At 50.9% G+C, this 16,721-nt stretch overlaps 1 protein-coding gene across 4 annotated transcripts in view; it reads left to right on the top strand.

The window, feature by feature from the left end:
• Positions 1 to 12,596: 12,596 nt before the first annotated feature.
• PFKP (phosphofructokinase, platelet) overlaps positions 12,597 to 16,721 on the top strand; it is a 64,089-nt gene continuing 59,964 nt past the window's right edge. For 3 of the 4 annotated variants that reach the window (XR_004177127.1, XM_009213887.3, XM_003903325.4), the window contains exon 1: positions 12,597 to 12,829. The gene's annotated coding sequence lies outside the window, so the exon portion shown is untranslated. Of the gene's footprint in view, positions 12,830 to 14,343; positions 14,694 to 16,721 lie in introns of those variants that run through there. The other variant, XM_009213888.4, reaches the window with a different exon arrangement.

Here is a 16,721-nt window from a genome sequence, read left to right as displayed (position 1 = left end):
CCTCGGGACCCCAATTCACAGCCAAAAAGAAAAAAAAACATTAAGCTGGAAGCTGAATCATGCAAGAAACTGCCTTTCCTTTTGTTCCTAAGCAGATAGCTACAGATAAAGGGTTACATATCTCCACAGGAAGCTGGTCTATGTTCACCTTATCTTATGTAAAGGACTGATTTACCGCATGTGAGATGAAGACATAACTGACCATTCCCCACCTGCTCTCTTTCTCTTGCAACCTGAGGAAGACCACAGGCTCCCCTCTTTCCCCTCCAGCTCACCGTCCGCTCCAGCTCACCGTTCCCTCCAGCCCACCCTTCCCCTCCAGCCCACCCTTCCCCTCCAGCCCACCCTTCCCTCCAGCCCACCCTTCCCCTCCAGCCCACCCTTCCCTCCAGCCCACCCTTCCCCTCCAGCCCACCCTTCCCCTCCAGCCTGCCCTTCCCCTTTAACTACCGAAGCCCTCAAAATTATCTTGGGAGGAAGGCACAGACCACAGACTGTTTCTGTGATTCTGTGTTTTTTTCTTCCAAGCATGTCCTTAACCTTGGCAGAATTAACTTTTAAATGGATTGAGATCGGTCTCAGGTACCTTTTGGTTTACAATCGCATGCCTCAGCCATCGTGCTGCTCTCTGGCCTTTGTCCTCTTTTACCAAAGGAGGAGGGTGAATTCCATGGACCTAAAACCCCTTCAGCTCTCCATAGGTTTCTGGGAGGACACAATTACCTAAGAGATTAGAGAGAGCATCATAAAATATAAGTAGACGGTGTGTGGCATTTAGGGTTAAGTTTGGCTGCATGAAACGGAAGACTCAATCTAGCAGAGGCTCACACATATAAAGGTCTGTCTTTTCACATGAAAGGAATCTGAAGGCAGGCAATCCTCCCCTGTGCACTGGATCTGTGATCTTATCAGAGAGCCCAGCTTCTCCTATCATTCCCTCAGGCACTTTGACTGAAGGTGGTTGTATCTTCTAGATCACCTCATACCCCAAGAGAGCAGCTTCGTTCGCAATCACAGCTGCATTCAAAGCAGCAGGAAAAAGAAAAAATTTTAAAAAGCCATACTCAGTAGTTTGGCTCCTTTTAAGGAGTCCTTTCGGACGTCCTGCTCAACAATTCTACTTATATCACATGGGCCAGAATGGACCCACATGGCCACATGGGTGCACAAAGACAGCTGGGGAATGAAGCATTTAGTGCAGAGCCTCGGTCACAAGAGGAGGAGGAAATGGATGTTGAACCAACTGTTTCTGTCACATGGCATGTTAGTTGAGCTTGGAAGGATGAGTGGGTTGTTCACAGACAGGCTCGGAGAGAGACACAAGTAAGGATCGTGTGTGGAAGAAGCACGCCAGGAATTCACAGGATAAAAAGAGTCTCCCCCTCACTGCGATTCTTCTCGCTAAAAACTCAGGGGCTTCTGAATTATTTCCATATTCTTTCTTTCTGAATTTAGAAGATTTACAATTCAATTATATGTAATGCTAAGACATCCTCTTCTTGGGGATTGTTTAAAAACAAGTCTGTTTGGGTTTGGAAAGAGAAACCTAAGACTTACTTGGAGCGGGAGGGAGTTTCAAGGTTCCTGGAACACGATGCTGGAAGGAGTTCAGGCAAAATATTCTATGGTCTTCTGATTGCTTTCTGGTGCCTGTTGTGAAGTCTAAAAGCTGTGATGCTCCCTGGGAATGGCTATGTTCTGAAAGCTTTTCCAGGAAAGCGTCTTGAGCTGGGCTACATTGTTAGCTCTCTGGTTCACAGAAAGAGGCATCTCGAAATCCAGAGGGCATTTAGATAAGACAGACTACATGGCACTCAAGGTTTCCTCCGTGGTTTTCTTCCAGACATCTCTGAGGCATCAGAAGCAAGGGTCAACAACTCAGTGTAAGAGAAATTTTAAAATGAATCAAATATTTGGATGGAAGGAGAAACCTTCAAAATTATGCCTATTATTTAGCATTTTATCTTCCACAAAGCAAAACAAAGCTATAAACTTCTCACTGCAACTGTGAGGGAAGAGGATCCTAAAACATTTTGTCTTAGCCTGTTTTCTGCTTCTCTTAGCAGAGTGCCTGAGACTGGGTAATTTACAAAAACAGAGATTCACTTCTCACAGTCCTGGAAGTGGGAAGTACAAGGTTAAGGGGTGGTGGGCATCTGGCAAGGACCTTTGTGCTGTGTCATCCCACAGGAAGGTGGAAGGGCAAGAGAGCATGAAGGAGTAAGAGGGGTCAAACTCACTTTTGTAACAGACCAACTCTTGTGATAAGGAACCCACTCCCCCAATAACAACATTAGTCCACTCATGAGGGTGAAACCCTCATGACCCGATTACCCCTTAAAGATCCCTCCCCTCAGCACTACTGCATGGGGGATTCAGTTTCCAACACTTGAAATTTGGGGGACACTTTCAAACCATAGTAAGAAAGAAATGGCAAACATAAATTACTTATACAGTGTTTATCACTAATAATAAGGTATGCACAAAACATCATTTATAGTCTATATTCACTATAATATGTTGTGCTCTATTTTCATGTTAATTCATGCAAAGAAATCAAAAACAAAGAGAAAGATTTTCGAGAGAGGTATTAAGAAACAGCACCATAACCTTTAGTAAAACTGAGAAACTGGTGGAAGTAATTGTTTTAAAAACCTTTTTTATTTGCTGGTTGTTTGGAAGTCAGTGGTGACATTTCAAGGAGGAGTTGTCATTGGGAAGGCAGATTTCAGGAGGCTTTAGTAAGAGTGCATGAGGAAGATGGGGAAGGAAGGAGGACAGGTGACTTAGAAAGATTCTTGGTGGCAACTGGAAGTGCAGAAATAGAATGGTGACTTCAGGGAGAAGCAATTCAAGGAATGTTGTGCTTTTGCTTCTCTCTTTCTGTCCCTCTCCCCATCTCTCTTTCCATCTCTCTCTGCCTCTCACTTTGTCTGTCTCTGTTTCTCCCTCTCTGTGTCTCTCTCCTGGTTGCTCTGTCTCTCTCTGTCTCTTTTTAAGACTCTGTGTGTGTCTGTTTCTCTCTTCCCCTCATCTCTTTCTCCATCTTTCTATGTCTCTCTGTGTCTCTGCTTCTCTGACTTTTTCTGTCTCTCTCTCTGTCTCTCTCACTCTCCCTCTTTCTCTCTCTCTCTCTCTCTCTCTCTCTCTCTGTGTGTGTGTGTGTGTGTGTGTGTGTGTGTCTCACTCTCTTGGTTTCTCACTCTCACTCTCCATCTCGCAGCTCTCTTTGGTTTCACTATGCAAGCTGACTCTCCCCACCTGATGATCCAGTGGGATTAGCAGGAACCGGGTGGACTACCCCCACCACCCGCATCCTGTGCCCATCCATGAACTGGGGCAGAGGAGAGGACTGATCTTGCTACTTGGCCTGGCTGGACGTGCTGACCCTCAGGATCACAGGCAGTGGAAGGAGCAGCTCCTGGAAGGTCAGAGTGGGTCCTGTGATGGATGGAAGTGACAAGTATGTTGAGCAACAAAAATGATCAGCACTTGGTCTATGGCAGCAGGAGCTCAGAAGTGAGGAATCCTAGGGCCTTAAATGAGTGGCCCATTGTGGCAAAAACTTTTTTAAACAAAAAATAGCCCCTAAGGAGTGTTCCAATGACCACCTCTTAAGCAATACAATTGACCCGTGAACAATGCAGAGATTAGGGGCACCAACCCGCCACACAGTTGAAATTCGGACAATAACTTTTGACTACGCCAAAAGGAATTTACTAATAGCCTATTCTTGTGTGGAAGCCTCAGTGATCACGCAGATAGTCGGTTAACGCACATTTTGTGTGTTATATGTATTGTATAGTGTATTCTTACAGTAAAGTAAGCTAGAGGAAATAAAGCAATCATAAGGAAAATGTGTTTACTATTCATTAAGTGGCTCATCATAGAGGTTCTTCTCCTCATTTTTGCATTGAGTAGGCTGAGGAGGAGGAGGTGGGAGGAGAGGAGGAGGGGTTGGTCTTGCTGTCTAAGGGGTGGCAGAAGTGAAAGAAAATCCATGTGTAAGTAAGTGACCCACGCGGTTTAAACCCTGTTTTTCAAGGGTCAACTGTTTGAACAGGGAAGTTTTGAAGTGATCTCTTTTTTTTTTTTTCTTGAGACAGAGTCTCACTCTGTTGCCCAGGTTGGAGTGCAGTGGCTCGATCTTGGCTCACTGAAATGGAAGTGACCTCTTTTCAAATAGGGCATGGCAGGGAAAGGGGGAGGAAAATGGCAAAAGTCTGCCCCACAAACTCAGGACCAAGATCCCCAATTTCTTCCCCTGGTGAGTGGGGCTCTCATTCCCTAGACCACAAAGTCTATTTGGGTTCAAAGACCACCTAGGCTCTGGGCTTGGTCTTCCAAGAGAAGAGGGTATCTGGGCCCTCGCACGAATGCAGAGCTGTCCACCCCTGGATGAGTGACCGCAGCTCTGACCCTGTCCCTGGTCTGGGCTTCACTCCTCCTCCTGTAGGTGGACGCGGCTGCAGGCTCAGGAGTTCTCTAAACCAGGCAACACGTGGTTGTGGGTGGGCGTGCTTGCAGGCAGAGGAAGAGGTCTGCAGCTTACATCAGAATCTCAAAGTTGACACCCAAAAAAGGTAAAAGCTCCTGCGGGATGCTGGCATATACAACTAACAAGATAACGCTCTGGGTGTACATCCTAGCATACAGGAAGAGCATTCTTGTTCATGGCGGTGGTTTCAAATATTTCAGTGAGTTTTCCCTTGAATGCCTCAGTCGGGAGCCACTTCAGTTCAGCGCAGGCAGCAAGGGAGCTTCAAGGACTGGTAGTTATGAATTCAAGCTTATACACAGCGACAGGTCACAGGTCTGTGGAAGATACTTGTCAATCAATATTCAGAGGTAGCATTCCATAACTGAAGCATAGGGCATATCTGACTTCATCTGACAAGGCTAAAATCATGATTGTTTTTCTAACTGGGAAATTTATGTAACTTATTTGCCAATAAACAACCATCTCTCTCTCCCCATTTTCTGACATAACGCTAGTCGTTAGAGAAATGTTCCGATGATGTTCATGAAAGAACAAACCAATGTCTTCCGCTTTAATACCACCTATTTCACACATATGACTCTTGCTGCTTCCATGTGACACTAAAAATATCGGGAGTGCCAGGAAGTCTCTTTAATCATCGTTCTCCAACGTGCTCAGGAGATGAAGTCATTCTGTGAAGTGGACTTCAGTTGACACCACTGAGAAAATGTCCTAGAGAAAGTAAAACTTGTAGTGGCCTCATACTTTACAGAAATAATCCAACTTCTTTCTTTCATTTCTTTCCGGTTTTTGGACATTAATTTTAATTGGTTCAGGGCAACCTGTTTCTGCATCAAAGTCTTGGGAAGCTTCTACCTGGTTTTATTTTATTTATTTATTTATTTAGAAATAGAGTCTCACTGTGTCACCCAGGCCAAAGTGTAGTGGTATGATCACGGCTCACTGCAGTCTCAACCTCCCAGGCTCAAGCCAATCCTCAGGCCTCCACCACCTGAGTAGCTGGGACTACAGGTGTGCCACCATGTCCTGCTAACGTTTTATTTTTATTTTTTGTAGAGACAGGATCTCGTTATGTGGCCAAAGCCAGTCTCAAACTCCTGGTCTCAAGCAATCCTTGTGTCAGCCTCCTAAAGTGCTGAGATTATAGACATGAGCCATGGCACGCAGCTGATTTATTATTTTATTTTCTCAGAACTCTATGCAACCTGATTCTTAATACATAAGGAAAGAGAAGCCAGTCAAAAGTGGAAGTAGTTGCACACAATGAAAGTGTCATTTGGCACTTAGACAAGAGAGGCGGATTATAAAAATAAAAGATCTACATGTCGCAATTGGCTGTGGGCTTGGATATGGACTCCAGCACTTTTTATTTTTATTTTTTTAGGAGATAGTGTCTCACTCTCTTACTCAAGCTGGAGTGCAGTGATATAATCATAGCTCACTGTTATCTCAAACTCCTGAGTTCAAGTGATCCTCCTGCCTCGACCTCCCAAGTACCTGGGACTACAGATGTGCCATCGCTCCAGGCTAATTTTTTTTTTTAAATTTTGTAGAGACGAGGTCTCCCTGTGTTGCCCAGGCTAGTCTCAAACATGTGACCTCAAGCAATCCTTCCGCCTTGGCCTCTAAAGCGCTGGGATTATAGGTGTGAGCCACTGTACCCGGTCAAGAAACCAACCCCACCTGTTTTCTATATAAAGTTTAGCATCTAGATACGAAGCAAAATAAGTTTTAAAGATCAAGGAGTCTGAAGGGAAGCTGCTGGGAGGGGAATGGGCTCAAGGCAGCGTTTTCTGGTCTACAGTTTTGCTTATTCTTGGACTTTCCAAAGTCCTGAAAGAAGCAGAAGGAAAGTGAGAAGAGAGGAAGAGGCAGGAGGAAAGGAGGAGGGCTGCACCTCTGCGGTTGCAGATTAGCCCAAGGCGGCTCAGTGGCTGGGAAGGAAGGGAGGAAACCCCCAAGGCCGAAGGTGGAGTCAGAGTCCTGGGTCCAGCAGAGACTGGACAGGAGGAGGGTGCCGGGAGCCAAAGACCTTCCTGCTAGCACTGCAACCTCTTAAACTGCTTAGGCTTTTATCCAAATTTGATATGTCCGCATTTTGTAGACCTCCAAACCAAGTCACTCAGGGTAACCCAGACAGGAAGCGGAGGATGATAGGAGAAGGTGCCCCACCTGATGATGCCCTTCTGGCTTTTATCCATTCCTGGGAATGACTCTTTCTCCAACTCGGGGGATGCCCCTATGGGAGAATACAGTGGCGTGGACCAGCAGTGGAGAATTCCAAGTCCAAAAAACGATTGGCATTTTCAAGGAAAGTAAGAAATCATCCTGCATATATGAAATATTGGGAAAAAGGTTGTTACTAATAATTCTCAAGCGACCACTCTGGTGAGACTAGATTTCTCTGGGGATGTGTGGAGCAGGGTGTATGTACCGAGTGAGCACATCCCACCCTTCAGACTCCTTCAGCTCCTGTCTACTGTAGCAGTCAGAGGGCAACTCCTGTCCTCATCTCCTCTGAGCGACCCACTCACTCGTTCACTCACTCATTCATTCACTCGTTAACTCATTCACTCACTCACTCATTCACTCATTCACTCCTTCACTCGCTCACTCACTCATTCACTCACTCAGTCGTTTACTCACCCCTTTTACTCACTTGCTCATTCATTTACTCATTCACTCATTCACTAACCCATTCACTCACTCACTCATTCACTCACCCATTCACTCACTCACCCATTCACTTACTCATTCACTCATTCACTCACCCATTCACTCACTCACTCACTCACTCATTCACTCCTTCACTCGCTCACTCACTCATTCACTCACCCTTTTACTCACTTGCTCATTCATTTACTCATTCACTCACTCATTCACTGACCCATTCACTCACTCACTCACTCATTCACTCACCCATTCACTCACTCACCCATTCACTCACTCACCCATTCACTCACTCATTCACTCATTCACTCACCCATTCACTCACTCACTCACTCATTCACTCATTCACTCACCCATTCACTCACTCATTCATTCCCTCATTCACTCACTCAGTCATTCACTAACTCACCCTTTCACTCACTCACCCATTCACTCATTCACTCACTTATTCACTCACTCACTCATTTCCTCATTCATTCACTCAATCATTCACTCACTCAAATCATTCACTCATTCACTCACTCATTCACCTCTTCACTCACTCATTCACTCATCACCCTTTACTCACACACTCACTCATTTATTGACTCATTCACTCACTCACTCGTTCATTCACTCACTCACTTCTTCACTCCCTCATTCACTTGTTCACTCACTGACTCATTCACTCACTCTTTCCCTCACCCATTCACTCACTCACCCACTCATCTGTTCACTCACTCATTCACCCACTCACCCATTCACTAAGTCATTCATTCACTCACTCACCCATCACTCATTTATTCCCTCAGTCACTCACTCATTCACTCACTCACTCATTCACTCACTTATTCACTTACTCACTTATTCACTCACTCATTCACTAAGTCGCTCATTCATTCACTTACTCACTTATTCACTCACCCATTCACTCACTCACTCATTCACTCATTCACTCACTCAGCAATTCACTCACTCACTCACGTTCACTCATTCACTCATTTACCCACTCACTCACTCATTTCTCCTTCCCTCATCCACTCACTCACTCATTCACTGACTGACTCACTCACTCACCCATTCACTCATTTACTCACTCATTTACTCCTTCACTCACTCACTCCTTCATTCATTCATTCAGCAGCACCCATGACAGGTTCACTCTGTCCTGGGCTCTGCTGTTGCCCTGGGCCTGCAGCAGGGAATAGTCAAAGATCTCTGAATCCACGGCATTCAGAGTTCAGCAGGGGGACCTTTCGAGAAGCCCAGCAGATAGGTGAAATGCCCCATGTGTGACACTGACGAGGATGTTTTAAGAGAAGCAGGGAGGGAACAGGAGTGTGCATGGAGCCCAAAATTTCTAAGAGGGTGATCTGGGGAGGCCTCACCATGCAGGAGACCTTGCAGGACAGACCTGAGGAAGGTGGGCAGAGTGGGTAGGGAGAGGAGGGCCTGGGTTGAGGAAAGAGCAGGCTGGGCCTGAGGTTGTCGGGTGCCTGCATGGGCCTCTGGGCAGCACCAGGATCTGAAGGGACCAGAGGACAGGCCAGTGTGCCATGTGTGGGGCCTGTGACTCCGAGTCAGCAGAGAAGATGCCTGAATTACATCCTGATAGGTGCACCCTGACTTTGAAGCTGAGGACACCCGAGGCATGGAGGTGGGGTGGAGGTTGGGGCAGAGCAGGGGATGAGGAGGGAGCCTGTTCCGGTCCAGGTCAAAGGTGGTGGCCTGGCCCCAGTGGCTCCAGATGCAATGAAGAGCCAATAGGGACTTTCCTGAGGGACTTAGATGCCGGGGTGGAGGAGCACTGCAAGGCTTCAGCCTGAGCCCCTGGGAGGATGGAGTCACCAGGAGCTGAGGTGAGGAAGACTGAGCGGTGGGGGGTTGTGTCGGGGGTGCAGAGGCCTGAGCTCAGTTTGGCCCCTGCAGATTTGAGATGCCCACTCCATGCACAGGCCGAGACAGCAGAGAAGGGGAAGAGGCTGCAGCTCAGGTAGCCCTGGAATGTGCAGCCCCACATGCTGGGGCACTGGGTCATGGTGTCCTCATGGCTGGGAGCTGCTTCCCTCCTGGGATGCCAGAACTCCTTTAGGACACATCGGCAACTCCTGCGCTCACCACTGAGGGGAAGTGGGAAGGGCAGCTGTCCCTATGCATGTTCTCCTTCACCTTGTCCTAGGCAGGTCCCAGGCAGCACCTCCCCTCCCAAGTGGCTCCCCTTGGCCGCTGTCCCTAGTGTTCACAGCCAGACCCTAGAAGAGGGCTGGACTCAGCGGCTCACTTCTGATGAATAGAACCAGGCAAAAGAGATGGCGGTCTCTCCTGAGATTGGATTGGGAGGAGCTGAGGTTCCGTCCACTGGAACTCTCCCCCTGGCTCTTGGTAGGTGCTAGTTCTGGCAAAGCCAGTCACCCGCCCAGGGCAGAGGGCAACCTGAAGCTGATGCCACAGAGAGACTGGGGCCTTCAGTCCAACAGCCTGCAAGCAACAGAATCCTGCCAGCAACACAGAAGTGAGCATGGAAGCAGCTCCTCCCCTGATGAGCCTGAGCCTTCAGAAGACACAGCAGCCCTAGGCAGACACCTGCTGCAGCCCTGGAGAGCCCCTGGGGCAGAGGGCCCAGTGAAGCCTGCCTGAACTCCTGGCCCAAGGAGTAATCATTCCTGGGGTATAAGTGTGTGCTGGTGTGGGCCTTTGGAGTAATCTGTCAAGGGACAATAAAGAACAAACACACACCTCAGGTCCTACTGGGTGGAAGCTGTACGGTCAGCACGGCATGTAATATCTTCCTCTTGAATTAGAAGATTCATTGCTAAGGCCAAAGTTAAAAAAAAAAAAAACCTCTAGTTGTAGCAACATTAAAATACATGACTTGCAAAAAAAAAAAAAAAAAACAAAAAAAAAAAAAAAAAAGAGCCATAGCTATTCTTTTCCATCTTTGCTACAGGTATATATTAATATATGTTAATTCCCTGACTGACTGAGCAATGGGCCAAACTCATAAGAACAGATGTGTGAGGACCGTCAGTGACCACCCTGACCCCAGCCCTTATACACAGACAAACTTTTGAACATAATCCGTAACCTTGGGGGTCTTGACACTCTAAATTTTATTGTTTTTCATTAACTATTTCTATTCCCTAAACAATACCTGTTCATCGGAGAGAAAAATGGCATTGCCTATACTAAGCAAAAGAAAGGAAATAAAATGCTCAGAAACATTTACATAGGTATGCAGACTCACACACACACACACACACACACACACACACAGGCTCACACTGTGTCTAGGCCTGCCTTTTCACTTATTTGTATGTCCTGAACATATTTCCATGTCAGTAGACACTTATCTTCGTAGCGGTAACAGCAACTAAATATTATTGCAGCGTATATTTTTACCATCATTTATTTAACTCATGTTTGAACTGTTAGGTTGTATCTATCGTTTTCTGTATTACAGACAATTTGATGACAAATGACCAATCCCCTAATGTTCAATATAAAAATATCAATTGTATAAGGAGATAAGGGGTATTTGGCTAAAATAAAATTCAGTGTGCCCCACCTTCTCCACATGTAACATGCTCTAAAAAGGCATGAATAATTAAATTAGCCCTTCTATTCTCCAGCACAGATCCTGAGCCCAGCGGTGGGTGCAGGTGCTTAGAGCCTCGGTCTGCTCTTCTGCCCGCCAGAAGGCAAAGGCCACTCAACTGCCACCTTAAGACAGCCAGGATTCTCCTCTCCCTTTTAATTAATAGAATAATGCTCAGGTTCACTGCATGAGAGCAGCGCTCTCTGACTTTGCATTCATCAGGATAACCTAGGTGGTTTGTTTAAAAATACACATTCCCTGGCTGCGCTCCCAGAAACTGGACTTCAGTGGTTTAGTGGGGGTGTGCATAGGACAGGTGATTCTGAGGACCACGAGGGGTTAGGAATTTCGCCGTTAATTCTGGCCAAGGGAGAGAGCAGACCATCCAGCATTGTCCGCAGCATATTTTTTTTTTTCCCTCTTTTGCAATGAATATTTGATGCTCAGCGGGATGAGCCCCAGGATGAGGCACACATCCAAGAAAAATCCATGCCTCTCCATCTTTTCCCCAGGATTGCCCTTTGGCGAGACTCTCCTTTGCGATTGCTTCACTTTCCCCGGTTCATAGAACAAACCTCTTCTTAGTCTCTTTTGTTGTCTCTTATCTGTTCAACAAACACCCACTGCGCAGGACCATCCTCCGGAAAGCCCTCGAGTGGGGCCGTTTGGGAGCCCTTCTTCGTGGGGTGGGCACTGAAGGAACCGGGGCCCCATAAGCCCGTGCTTTTGTGGGGGCTGCTCCCTCTCCCATCGCAGGTAACTGGCACCAGGCTGTTAAGCTGTGGATGGGCAACTGGCACAGCGCTTTGGATGTGCGTATTTCAGCACGTGGAGTTGGCCAGTGAAGTCAGCCGAGGTCGGCACAGCGTACAGCAGCGCGCGTGTCCGTGGGGAGGAAGGGTCGTCCCGCCTCCCCGCCAGGCCAGTCCTGTTGCGCCTCCTCCTGCCCCACTCTGACTTTCGCGCGCCCAGGCGTCTCTGAGGGTCGCGCCCCGATACCCTCCTCCACCCCAAGGCTTCTTCTCCCCACGGGACGGGCTGGGGGCCCAGGAGCGCCACAGCCCCCGTGGGCCCGGGAAATCGCAGCTTCGTCATAGCTAAGCCCGCCGCGCTCAGCTTTTCCCACCACCTGAAGGATCCACTCTCCGTGCGTCCTTCCCGACCTCAGGCTGCAGAGAAAACTTGGGGGCGGGGGTCGAGGAAGCCGCGCCCCGAGGCTCCCAGCGCAGCCCCAGGAGGAATCCTGCCGCCAACAAGAAGCTGTGCGCGCGGCCGGGCTCGGCGCCGACAACAGCCGGAGCTGCCGGGCCTGCCGCGAGCCTCCGCGTCCAGGTGGGGTCTCCGCGCCCCAATTCCACCCCGCCCCGCCATCGGCGCTCCCCGCAAGTGCGGGGTTTCCACCCGCCCCGGCGTTCGCGCCCACTCACGGTCTCCCTTGCCCCCCCGGGAGATGCTCCCCGCGTTCTATTCCGCCCCGCCCTGGCGCGCCCCGCAAACGATGTGACCCCGCCCCCCTGCGGTCTCCCCTCCCCCGGACGCTGCCCCTGCCCCCACCTGTGGCGCTCCGGGCATCTCTAAAGCCCCCAACCAGAGTCCTCCAACCCACCCGCGAGGCTAGCGCACCAGCAACGCGGCCCCACCCGCAGGGACCCCGCCCACTTGTGGTGCTACCCCCGCCTCCGCGACCTCCCCCACCGCTAGCGCGGCCCCCACCTACGACGACCCCCGCGTAGGTGCTCCTGCCCACACGCACCCCCCCGCCAGCCCCTGCCCCTTCCCTGCCCCTGCCCCTAGCCGCGCCCCCGCCCCCGCAGCCCCTCCCGTGCGCTCGGGCCCCGCCCGTCACCGCCCTTTGGCGCTGGGGCCGGGCGGGGGCGCGGGCGGGGCAGCGGTTCCGAGTCGGGCGCGCGCCGGCAGGGTCCCCATTGCCTGCTGCGCACCCGGACTAGCGGCTGCCCTCGGCCTCCTCGCCTTGGACGCGGACGACTCCCGGGCCCCCAAGGGCTCCTTGCGGAAGTTCCTGGAGCACCTCTCCGGGGCCGGCAAGGCCATCGGCGTGCTGACCAGCGGCGGGGATGCTCAAGGTGCGCGCCCCCCTCCGGGCGGCGAGGGAGGGACGGACGGAGAAGGGGAGAACAGGGCGAAGGGGATGGGGGGACGGGGCAGAAGAGGGGGAAGCGATGGGAGGACCCGGGGAAAGGTGGGGAAGCGATGGGAAGAACTGGGGAGAAGAGCGGGGAAGCGATGGGGAGAACTGGGGAGAAGCCCGTGCCCGGGAGCGGCAGGGGTACCTGCGGGGCGGCGGGAGCCGGCAAGGCAGCCCCGGGGTCCTTGCCGGGTGGGGCGGAGGAGGAAGGGACATGGCGGTAGGAACCTCCATCCGGAAAATAGTGAGCTTTCCACCCCCTCCGGTTTATGTTTTAAATTGAGCCTGGCAGAGGGGGTCGCCTGGAGCGCCCTCGGGGGTCGTTCTGCCTCTGAGCTGTAGGACGGGGCCGGGCTTCCCCTCCGAAGCGTGGGTACAGCGCGATCACTTCCTAAGTGGCCCCCGCCCCCCAACTCCGCCCCACGCCACCCCCCAGCATGTCGAGGAAGAAACGGCCGGATCCCCGCGCGCCTCCTGTCGCCTCGTGCCCCGCGCGGCGTGGGCGGGGTCCCGGCTGCTGCAATGCGGGACGCGGCGGGGGTGCTCTGGGTTCCCGCCTGGCGTCTCCGAGGCGGTCCGGCAGCCCCTCGCGTTTCCGCTGGAAGATTTTAAAAAAGGGTTTCCTGCGCTCGCATGTGCTGTCGCCTTCCGGCTCGTGACAAAACCGAAAACTAAAATGGGTCCCAGGCCCTCCCCGCCAGCCTCCGCGGACGGGAAGGACCAGGAAGCGGGGACTCCGGGACGTCAGCGGCGCCGCGGCGCGGGCTCTGGGCTTCCCCTGCCCTGCAATGTGGAAGCGGCTCTCCAGGAGGGGCCCGAGCCTGGGTCCACGACGCGGGCGCGCCGGGAGGACATTTAACATTGAAGAGCGGGAGGTGGTGGAGACTGCGCTCCCCAGGCCCCGGGTGCACGTGAGGGCGCCGGTGCCCGGACGGTGGAGCGCCCCAGGCCGCGCAGCCCCTGGCGGGGAGGTCGGCGCTTCCCAGGCGAACGCTACCTGCGAGCCTTAGCGATAGCGCGGGCTGGAGACGCGACGCGCCCGGAGCTGGGTTTTGATTTTTATTTTCCTGGTTCCTCCTGCCGCAGATGCGTGGAAAGGCCCGGATGGCGGATTTCTTCCCGTTTCGGGACCGCGCACTGCACAAGGATGGAGCGGGGATGGGCCCATAGCCCACTGCCCCGGTGACCTTCCCTTCGCCCTTGAGCGCGCGGGGCGGGCGCGGGCGCTGCACGTTGGGGCGCTGTGGGCGCCGCCCCGCCCGCCGCGAGCGCCTACGTGATGCCCGGCCCGTCGTCTCCGTGCGCCCAGGCACCGACATCCGTACGCCGCGCGCTCCCCGAGCCAGCAGCGCAGCCTCCCCAGGCCCAGCGCCCTCGGCGGGAGACCCTGGTGGCAGCGCCAGGCCCCGCCCCGCAGCCCGCCCCCCAGCGCCCCTGGGAAGTGGTCTGGTGTTAGCGTTCTAGTTAAAGGATCCCAGCATCAGCGTTCCTCCGGCAGGGTTGAGTTCTCAGATAAAGAAAAGGTGATGCAGCAGAGGCTGGGATTGGAGAAATTACGAGAGTGAAGTGGAAAGAGCCTGGCCAGCGTGACTTAAAGCGGCCGGGAGATGTGCGAGTACGAATGGAGCCGCCTTGGGGTCCAGACAGGACCCAGAGTGGCTTCTCAGTCAAAGGCCTTCAGAAGCAGAGGGAGCACCTGGAGTGACCTTACCCGGGGCCGCGAAAGACAAGAAACCTTTGGCACGGGAAGAGGAACTGACCTCTGGAAGCCACCAGGGCGGGTGGAAGGTCAGGATTTCAAGGTGATTTTGGAATTTAAGTGCTGTGGGTCCTGCACGGTGGCTCATTCCCAGTGCATTGGGAGGCCGAGGCAGGAGGATCGCTTGAGCCCAGGAGTTCCAGAGCAGCCTGGACAACATAGTGAGACTCAGTGTCTACAAAAAAATAAAAAAGAAAGAAAAACACATTAAGATGCTGTATGTATTGGAAAATATTTATGGGTCATTCTTTTGAGCTCCATGTCCAAAAGCTTGCTAAAATGCTTGGGAGTTTGTGTACAGGCATGTGAGATTAGGATACATTGGCAGAATCGCAGTGTTCTCTGTTGTCCTGGTTTTGCCACCTGGGAGGAGTTACACATATTGAAGGTTAGTAAGTCCACGCCTCTTCTCTTCTGGGGAAAAAGGTACTTTGGAAACCAATATTATGTGGGAACGTGGCTTGGTTGGTACAGCCTCGGCTTAATGGGAGACAGCTGCCCTCAGCTCTGCAGGTGGCATCAAATACGGTGGCCTCGAGCCCACATGGGTCACACCTGGGCTGTCCCTGGGGAAGCCCGCCACGGCGGGTCGCCTGGGCATTCTTTCCCTGGCAGAGCCGAAGTCACAATTTTTTTGTAGACTCTAAAGAGCTTTACCCTTCCGAGATATGATCTTGAACCTGTTGGAGCATTTGGACGCATTTCTTTTAAGGAAGTTCACCTCCAGATGTGCTCAGAGGGCCTGGTCTTAGCTGCCACAGATTTACAAATCCTTACAGTAAGTAGGTTATTCCTCGAGAATTTATCTGTTGTGCCCCCATTCTTTTTGCCATTTTATTCTGATTCTATATTAGTACTTGATTTTCCCTGACATAGAAGACTATTGCCTGTAGCTGGAGATCAGAGAACACATTCACATTCAAGTATCAATTTCAGGGGAATTATCTGTCAGATGTGAAATTATGGTACAATTCCATATATTAAAATGACCATAGCTACCATTGGTTGAAAATATTTTGTGTACTAGGAGCTTTACAATTCTTATCTCCAAGCCTAGATAGATGGTCCCAAGAGAGGCATGCCCTCATTTTGGAAGTGGGGAGAAAGACTCACAAAGAAAAATAGCTTAGGTAAGGGAGTGAGGTGCATACGCGATTGTGGTAGGAGCAAAACAGATCCTAATTCCAAATATTGTACTCTCCCTTAGACCATGAAGAGTACTTATGTCTGGCTCTGTCACCCAGGCTGGAGTGTAGTGGTGCCGTCACAGCTCACTGCAGCCTCAAACTCCTGGGCTCAAGTGATCCTCCTGCCTCAGCCTTCTGAGTAGCAGGGAAGACAGGAATGCAGCATCATGACCGGCTAATTGTTATTATTATTAGTAGCAGAGACAGGATCTCACTATGCTGCTGAGACTGGTCTTGAACTCCTGGCCTCCTCTAGTGAGCCTCCTGCCTTGGCCTCCCAAAGAGCTGGGATTACAGACATGAGCCATCATGTCAGGCCTCCACCATGCTTTTCAGGGGCCTTTCTTGGTGAAGCTCCTTATTCTAGTTAATGCTCAAAAGTGAGCAAAACCCAACTTGCTCAAAATTACACAGATATTCTTTGGGTGGTTTTGTAAGGGGAACAGAAAATAACTTTTTATAGCGATAGGAGTCAAGGTGGCAAAAATGATATTAAGCCTTAATACCAACGCGATGGGCTGCTTTTCTTCCCCGAGTAGAGTTTCATATTATTTAATTATAAGATAAAATAGAAAATCTCTTTCCTATGTTCCTGACTCCCCAGGCCTTGAATGAAGAAAGTATTTCTCAGGCTGGGTTTTTTTTTTTTTTTTTCCTACTTCTTTGGGTATCTTCTGTCTCAGGCTGTGGGTTTTTGTTTTTTATTTTTTTTTCCCTGCTTCTTTGGGTATCTTCTGTTGTCCCAAGACATGTCTGGAAACTTAAATTGATTTTCACTCAACCTAAAATAAGCTCCACAGCTCTGGATCGCAGACTGACCATGACTAAGCGCCCACCGCCACATCATGCTGTGCCACACACCAAGAGTGACTCATTGTCTTCGT

This window comes from Papio anubis, chromosome 11, assembly GCF_008728515.1.
Source record: "Papio anubis isolate 15944 chromosome 11, Panubis1.0, whole genome shotgun sequence".
In the NCBI taxonomy this organism is placed as follows: Eukaryota; Metazoa; Chordata; class Mammalia; order Primates; family Cercopithecidae; genus Papio; species Papio anubis.
The sequence above is the reverse complement of the archived record's forward strand: the minus strand, read 5'-3'. Positions and strand labels throughout refer to the sequence as shown.